Source organism: Pinus tabuliformis, chromosome 7, assembly GCF_031772625.1.
Source record: "Pinus tabuliformis cultivar Carrire ecotype Pingquan chromosome 7, CPIR1, whole genome shotgun sequence".
NCBI lineage: Eukaryota > Viridiplantae > Streptophyta > Pinopsida > Pinales > Pinaceae > Pinus > Pinus tabuliformis.
In genome coordinates this window covers 54,630,280-54,638,074 of record NC_142293.1, presented here as the reverse complement: position 1 = coordinate 54,638,074, position 7,795 = coordinate 54,630,280, and positions in this window count along the sequence as shown.

The following is a 7,795-nucleotide window of genomic DNA, read 5'->3' as shown; positions in this document are numbered from 1 at the left end:
CAGATGGTCTCTGCCAGACCCATATCAGACTCTTTTCATCCTGAGCTTGGCCCACTGTTTGTCTTTAAACCAACATATATATGACTGTAACTTCATAAACCGGCGTATGTACATGGATCCTCCTCATGAAACGCGTGTACAACCACTTTTCTCTGAAAAAAACAAGATTCAGTAGCAAGATGATGCATCAACTACCCCCGGCTTATGTCTAAGGTATTCAAATGTCTCCTTGGGCAGTGGTTTGGTGAGTATATCGGCAACTTGTTCCTTAGAGGGAACATACTCCAATTTAACCTTTTGTTCAAGCACTTGTTCCCGGAGAAAATGATACTTGATAGGTATGTGCTTAGTCTTTGAATGCATGAAAAGATTGTTTTAAATACTAATTGCACTTGTATTATCACAAAAATGGAGATAGGTGGAGTGCAAGTGATTTAAAGGTCTTGCAATGTTTGCATCATCCAAAGGAGTTATGTGCAGCAGGATGCAGCAACCACATATTATGCTTCAGCTGTCGATAATGAAATTGAACTTTGTTTCTTGCTGAACCAAGATACTAATCTGGAACACATAAAGAATGCACCACCACTAGTGCTTTTTCTATCATCCACGCTTCCTGCCAAATCTGCATCTGTATATGCATGAAGTGTGAGTTCTGTATCTCTAGGATACCATAAGACATAGTTTTGAGTTCCTTGAAGATACTTGAAAATTCTCTTAACTACTTGAAGATGAGTTTCCTTTGGATTTGCCTTAAATATTCCAATTATTCCCATTGCATGCATAATGTCTGGTCGGGTACCTGTTAGATAGAGCAGACTACCAATAATGGATCTATAGGTTGGCTGATGTACTATTTCTGATTCATCATTTGCGCTGAGGCTGCATCTTGTTACCATAGGGGTACACATTGGTTTTGAATCCTCCATCCCATATTTCTTCAAGATCTGCTTGAGATACTTGGTTTGTGATAGAAAAATGTCATACTTGTTTTGTTGGACTTGTAAACCAAGAAAATATGTGAGCTCACCAAACAGGGACATTTCAAATTCTTTTTGCATTGCCAAGGAAAATTTTTGACTCGTGTCTTATTCATTACTACCAAAGATGATATCATCAACATACACAACAAGTATTAGCAACTTATCATTATCAATTTTTATATATAGACTGCTATATGTTGATCCTTTTATAAAACTTTGTTGATGGAGGTACTTATCCAACCAATAATACCAAGCCCTTGGAGCCTATTTAAGGCCATAGAGAGCCTTTTTTAGTCTACATACAAGTTTTGGATCATTTCCAAGAATAAACCCATCTGGTTGTTTAATATATACTTCTTCATCCAAGTCTCCATTCAGGAAGGCAAACTTCATGTCCATTTGAAATACTTTAAACTTTTGAAAGCTAGAAAGAGCAAGGAACATTCTTATGGCCTCGAGTCTAGCAACTGGTGCAAAAGTTTCTTCAAAGTCTATACCTTCTTGTTGAGAATACCCTTTACAAACAAGTCTGGCCTTGTTTCTAATCACATCTCCATTTTCATTTAGCTTATTTTTGAATATCCATTTTGTTGCTATGACATTCTTATCTTTTTGTCTAGGAACCAAATCCCAAGTGTTATTCTTTTGAATCTTCTCAAGTTCTTCCTCCATGGCCTTTACCGAGCACTCATCATTGCATGCCTCTCTTACATTTTGTGGTTCAGTGGAGGAGAGTAATGCAAGATATCTTGAAGCTTCTGAAATGGTTCTTCTTCTTTGTACACCTGCCTCCTTTTACCCCAAAATTTGGGTTTCTCGATGATTCTTCTAAACATACCTGGATGGAGTCTTTTCTTTTATTCTTATATGTTCTTCTGGTGCCTCATGGGTTTCTTCTTCATCATGAATCTGATTTGATGTTGAAGGATAGTCTTCATCATCTTTAAAATCTTCAGATTTTACTTGCCTAGGAGTGTTCCCTTCTTCATCAACCACTACATAAATACTTTCAACAATTTTTCCAAGTCTTTTATTGTAACACTTATATGCTTTGTTGTGAGGAGAGTAACCAAGGAGAATGCCTTCATCTACTCTAGGTTCAAACTTGCCAAGGTTTTCATCAGTCTTTTCGATGTAGCATTTGATTCCAAAAATTTTGAAGTATTTAACTATGGGAGTCTTACCATACCAAAGTTCATGAGGAGTCTGAGTGTTGTTTACCCGGACATTTGTCTTGTTGAGAATAGTAATTGCAGCAAATCCGGCTTCACCCCAGATGGTTGCGGGAGTTCTAGACTCATCAAGCATAGCACGAGCCATTTGTTGAACCGTTTTGTTCATCCTTTCCACTACTCCATTTTGCTGAGAGGTACTTGTAGTAGAAAATTCCCTTCTTATTCCATGTTCTTCACAAAAATCGAAAAATTAATTCGAGGTAAATTCCCCTCCTCGGTTAGACCTGAGGCATTTGATTCTCTGATCTGACTCTTTTTCTACCAAGGCTTTGAATGCTTTGAACTTATCGAAAGCTTCGTCTTTATGCTTCATAAGTCTTATCCAGCACATCCTGGAAAAGTCATCAATGAACAATATAAAATATTCTTCTCCTCGAGGTGACCTTTTCCTAGATGGACCACATACATCAATATGGACAAGTTCAAGTGGCTTGCTAGCTGATCCTTCCTTCTTAGGAAAATTAGTTCTGGTTTGCTTACCAAACTGACATGATTTGCATATTGTATTGTCTGGAATTCTGATGTCAGGGAGATCACGAACCGCCTGATATTTGCATGCTTTCCTTATCTGAGAGAAGCTTAGATGCCCTAATCTTCTATACCATAGCCAGTGTTCATCATTCTTGCTTAGATAGCATTGTTGTTGTCCTCCCTTGAGTATGTATAAATTATTTGGAGTTCTTATGCCTTTTATCACTGTTCCTCCTGTATCAAGCTCACGAATGATGCATCCATTTGATCAAAATATTACTTCATTTCCTTGATCACACATTTGACTGACACTCAATAGATTATGCTTTAAGCCATCAACATACATAACATTGCCAGCCTTGACCTTTTCTTTCAAAAACACAGAACCATTACCTTTTATGAGTGTAGGGATGTCATTTCCAAATGAGACCTTCTTTTCCTTTTCTAAGGCACTATATCACTGAAGTTTTTCTTTATCACCTATCATATGTTTCAAGCATCCACTGTCGATGTACCATTGATTTTCCTATCCTTCCGCATATAAGGCTATCCCACATCTTTCTGGTTGTGATTCTTTCTTTCTCCATGTTTTAGAGTTCAATGAAACTTGCTCCTTCTGAGTTGTTTGCCGAAATCTACTCTTGCATTCAGAATCTTCATGACCAAAGTTGTTACAAATAGAACATTCTACTTCATTCTCAAGAGCAGAAAAGTTATTGTAGGTCCTTTTCATGATCCCAGTCATACTCCTTTGTTTTTGAGCTTCTCTAGTCATGATGGTCTTGTAGGCAACACATTGAGTAGCTTTGTGACCAAAGTTATGACAAGGGAAACATTGGCCATTAAAGAAATTTCCGCGATTATCAAACCTACCAAACAAATGATTGTAGTTTCCATTAACATCCATTCTTGAGGAAAATAGAGAATGATTTACCTGTGGTTGGTTGAAGCTTTTGTTCATCCTTGAAGTAGATCTCCCCTGATTTACTTGGTTACAATCTTTGTTAATTCTTGAAGCAAATTGTCCCTGATTTACTTGGTGATCTGCATTATGCTTTGCTGTCGATTGTCAACATGTTCACTTTTTCTTGCTGCATCAAGATAACTTTTGGAGGTGGATGGCTTCTGTGCTTGAGACGCTTCTTCAGTATATCCAAGACCTGTCATGATTAGAGGAGAATGTTGCACTTTGATAATATCATCTAAAGTTTCAGATCCCTTAGCAAATCTAAGATTAAGAGCTTTTGATTTCTCAATATGTTTTCTAAGTCCCACAATTTCACATTCTAACTTTTCATTGTTTTTTTCTCTTTCAACAAGTTGGAATCTCAGAGTATCTATAATCATATTCTTTTCCTCTAAAAAAATTTTAAGTTTAGAAATTTCTTCATAGAGACCTTCTTCATCTATAGCATCCAGGAAATCAACATCTTCAAAAGCCATGAAAAGTCTATAATCATTACGTTGTTCATCTTCATCACTATTTGAATGTCCATCACTGTCTTCATGTGTATAATAGCTCTTCTTGCTTACATTCTATTTTCTATTCCATCTAACTAGTTCCTTACCTTTGTCAAGTTTATCTTTATGAGGACACTTGGCAGCATAATGACCAACTCTTCCACAAGTAAAGCATTTGAAAGGCGGCTTACCTCTGAATTTCCCCGTTGAAGGTTCTTGAAAAAATTTGATTATTCCTATTCTTCTGACATATGTCTAGACTCATTGTAATCTCCTTTTCCTGAGGCTTTGAATGCAGCTTCTCTCCTGTCTGATGGTCCCACTTTTCACATTTCGTAAGAATTTAGAATTCCATGCAGCTGTGACATGGTAATGCTCTGTAGATTCTATTTTTCTTCTATGGTAGAAACTTTTGAATCAAACTTAGGAGAGAAAGATCTTAGAACCTTTCCAACCAAAACAACTTCTTTTATTTCTTCACCCAAGTTTGTCATACAATTAACAATCTCATCTATATGTAGGAAACAGTTAGCCACGCTTTCATCATTGTGCATTCTAAGATTTTCATATTGAATTTTGAGAGTTTGTAGTTTTGCTCGTTTTACCGGTTCATCTCCTTCATAGCTCAGAATGTTCTTGTCCCATATTTCTTTTGCAGTTTTTAGCTACATAACCTTGATGAATTCTGATTGAGATAGGCTCCCTAATAGGGTATTGACAACCTTTGCATTTGTTTCATACTACTTCTTACCAGCCGTATCTGTAGGAGTTGCTGATGGAAATGTGTATCCTGTTTCCAAAATATCCCAAACTTATGTACAAAGAGATTGAAGATAGACAGTGATTCTTACCTTCCAATAGGCGAAGTTGCTCCCATCAAAAATTGGTGGCCTGATTGATGCTTCTTTTTTGTAGTTGCTCATGATGATAGATCTTCCTTAAAGCGATCAAGGTTCCTCTGAAGGACCTGCTCTAATACCAGTTTTTGGAAATAATATTGAGAGGGGGGGTGGATCAGTATTATCAAATCAATTAATTTCCTTTTCACAATCAGATTTGTATACGCTACTTCGGCTATGTGAAACTGCATATATACACTACTATGTCTAAAGAAACTAGTGTATATCAGAAAATTTAAGATTCATTAATTCTTTGATCTTTAATCAGTGGATCAGTACTTCATTAATCATAAGAACAGTAAGCAGGAGCATTTAAATAGAATATATCATCACACACATGGACACAAAGATATAAGGTGGAAACCCAATGTGGGTGAAAACCACCTATTGCAATTTGTCTCTATCTTCTTTTAAATTAGAAACTTCCTTTTATAATGATTCTGTATTGGTGCAGTATTATACCAGTACGCAGGCTGCTAGCTGCAGAAGGATACAACCTTCTCTCGTTCTCTAGCTTCTCCTAGAAGGGAGCTACATCCAGCATAACTCTTGTACTAGCTGAGGTACTAGTACGTAGGTGCTGACCTACAGAAGGCTACAACCTTCACTTTTCTTCCAAGGACCATGTTTCATAAATTTTCAAACTAGATCCATGAATATCAATCAAACATCAAGTATATTTGCATTAACCAAACTCCTTTGTACAAACAAATATTGAATCAACCAATAACTTCTTAGAATGTTGTAACCAGAAAACAATACCAGTAACCAAACACTAATTCTAAACCCAGAACATTGCAACAATAAACAGAAGTAGCTAAAACATATTTCATGAGATGTACGCTACTTCAATATGTGGAACCTACGTGCATACTTTCTGTATTAAGGTCAAACAGCGTATACACTATTTTAAGTTAGTGAACCAGTGTGTATACGTGCCTCTGCTGCGCTGAACCTGCGTACAGATCTATAAAAGATAATTTACTCTTTTCACTTATTTAGACATCAATTATACCCAGATTATCATATTTATAGATCACGGCATGTGCCAAATATAACAGATCAAAAATTACACAAAGATACTTCTCTTCAAGCTTCCTTAAGATCTTGACCCATCAATAGAACTTATCCTTCTCCTTGCACTCAGGTTCCTCCTTGATTTAGATCTAGTTATGCACCATAACCCAGTGACAGTATTCTAGATCTTGCTCTTCATAAGATATTCAACACTTTAGTTGATTTTCTTGCCAAATGATCTCCTTCCCTTTTTATAGTCTTAGGCCTTACTCAAACCATGGTCCAAAACCATAGAGATCCAATACTAGGGACTCAATACCTGGGTTCAACACTTTTGATGCAATACCAAGGACCAAAACCATAGGTTCAAATATGTCGGACTAAATACCATGGACCAAACATAAGATTTCCCACATGTACGCGCTTTTCTTTGAATGAAAGTGCGTGCATACATATACGCTTCTTTTGGTCAGCAATCCCATGTGTATACGTGATTTTGTTAAGAGGGACCTAAATATACCTCATTTTCTTTTATTCTGAGAGCCTAAACTGTAATCTGCCCTTTGAGTGAGTTGCCATCAAGGACAACTCCTGTGCCATAGTGCCAAACCTGTGCCATAGTGCCAAACCTGTGTCATAATGCCAACACTCCCTTCATCTCCTTATAACTCCAAGTGAAGGAATCTAGATGCTTTCTCAGTAGGCTGCATACCTCCTTCTGGGAAGTAGATAGGGATGGATTGATTTTCAATGTTATTTCTAGGCAGAACTCTATATTTTGACACGGAGAGAAGTAGGGTCAGCCACACAGAGATCAGTTGAGGGGTTGTTTTGGGTTTCTCTTACTATGTCTTCTAATGGTGATACACTTGGGTGTGGACTCTGGATCAAATTTTCAATCATATCATCCTCATCTTGTAGTTTCCCCGCCATGGCGAGTTCGAATGCATCAAGCAGTGCAGAATAAACTTCATCCTCATCCTCCTCCTCCAACTATAGAGGTATATCATGTTCTAGTAGGGGTTGGGTAGGAGGATATAGGGTTAACTGTTTGGACATGTGCCCAATCTTTATGGTGATGTTCCCAGCTCCACAGCTAATGTAGGCATCGGTTGTAGCCAACCAAGGTCTTCGCAGAATGAGAGGATACCCAGTGAGCTTTGCCTTTGGCTAGAGAACTAAGTAATCAGTAGGGTACTCCCAAGAATCAACGAAAACCATCACATCCTCCACAATCCCCTCAGGGGTCACGATGGAGTGGTCTGCTAGTTGCAGCACTATTGTGGTCTTCCTCAAGGAGCCCTGGAGGTTAAGTTTGAGCATTATGTCCTTTGTCATCACATTAATCGCCGCTTCCAGATAAATCAAGGTATGTGGGATCATTGTGCCATTGACATGGACATCAACTACTGGGCTTCTAGGGTCCAGATATTTTGGACAGATTATCTGCCCCAACATCAGGTCGGCTAGTTGTCCTATGACATTGATGGTTGAGGAATCCCTCTTGCACCTTCCTGGATGCGTAAAGCACTTCTCTTTGATCAACCTATTGTAGATAGGCACATATTTTATGGCTTGTAGAAGTGGTATCTTCACACATAAATGTTTCAATTCTCCCAGGAGTTCAGTCTCTTCTAGTGTAGGCTGGCAATGGATAGTCTCTTAGGAAAGGGTGGATTTGCTTTAGGTTCGCTTTCATCTTTATCTTCCTCAACCTCCCTGGGTGGAG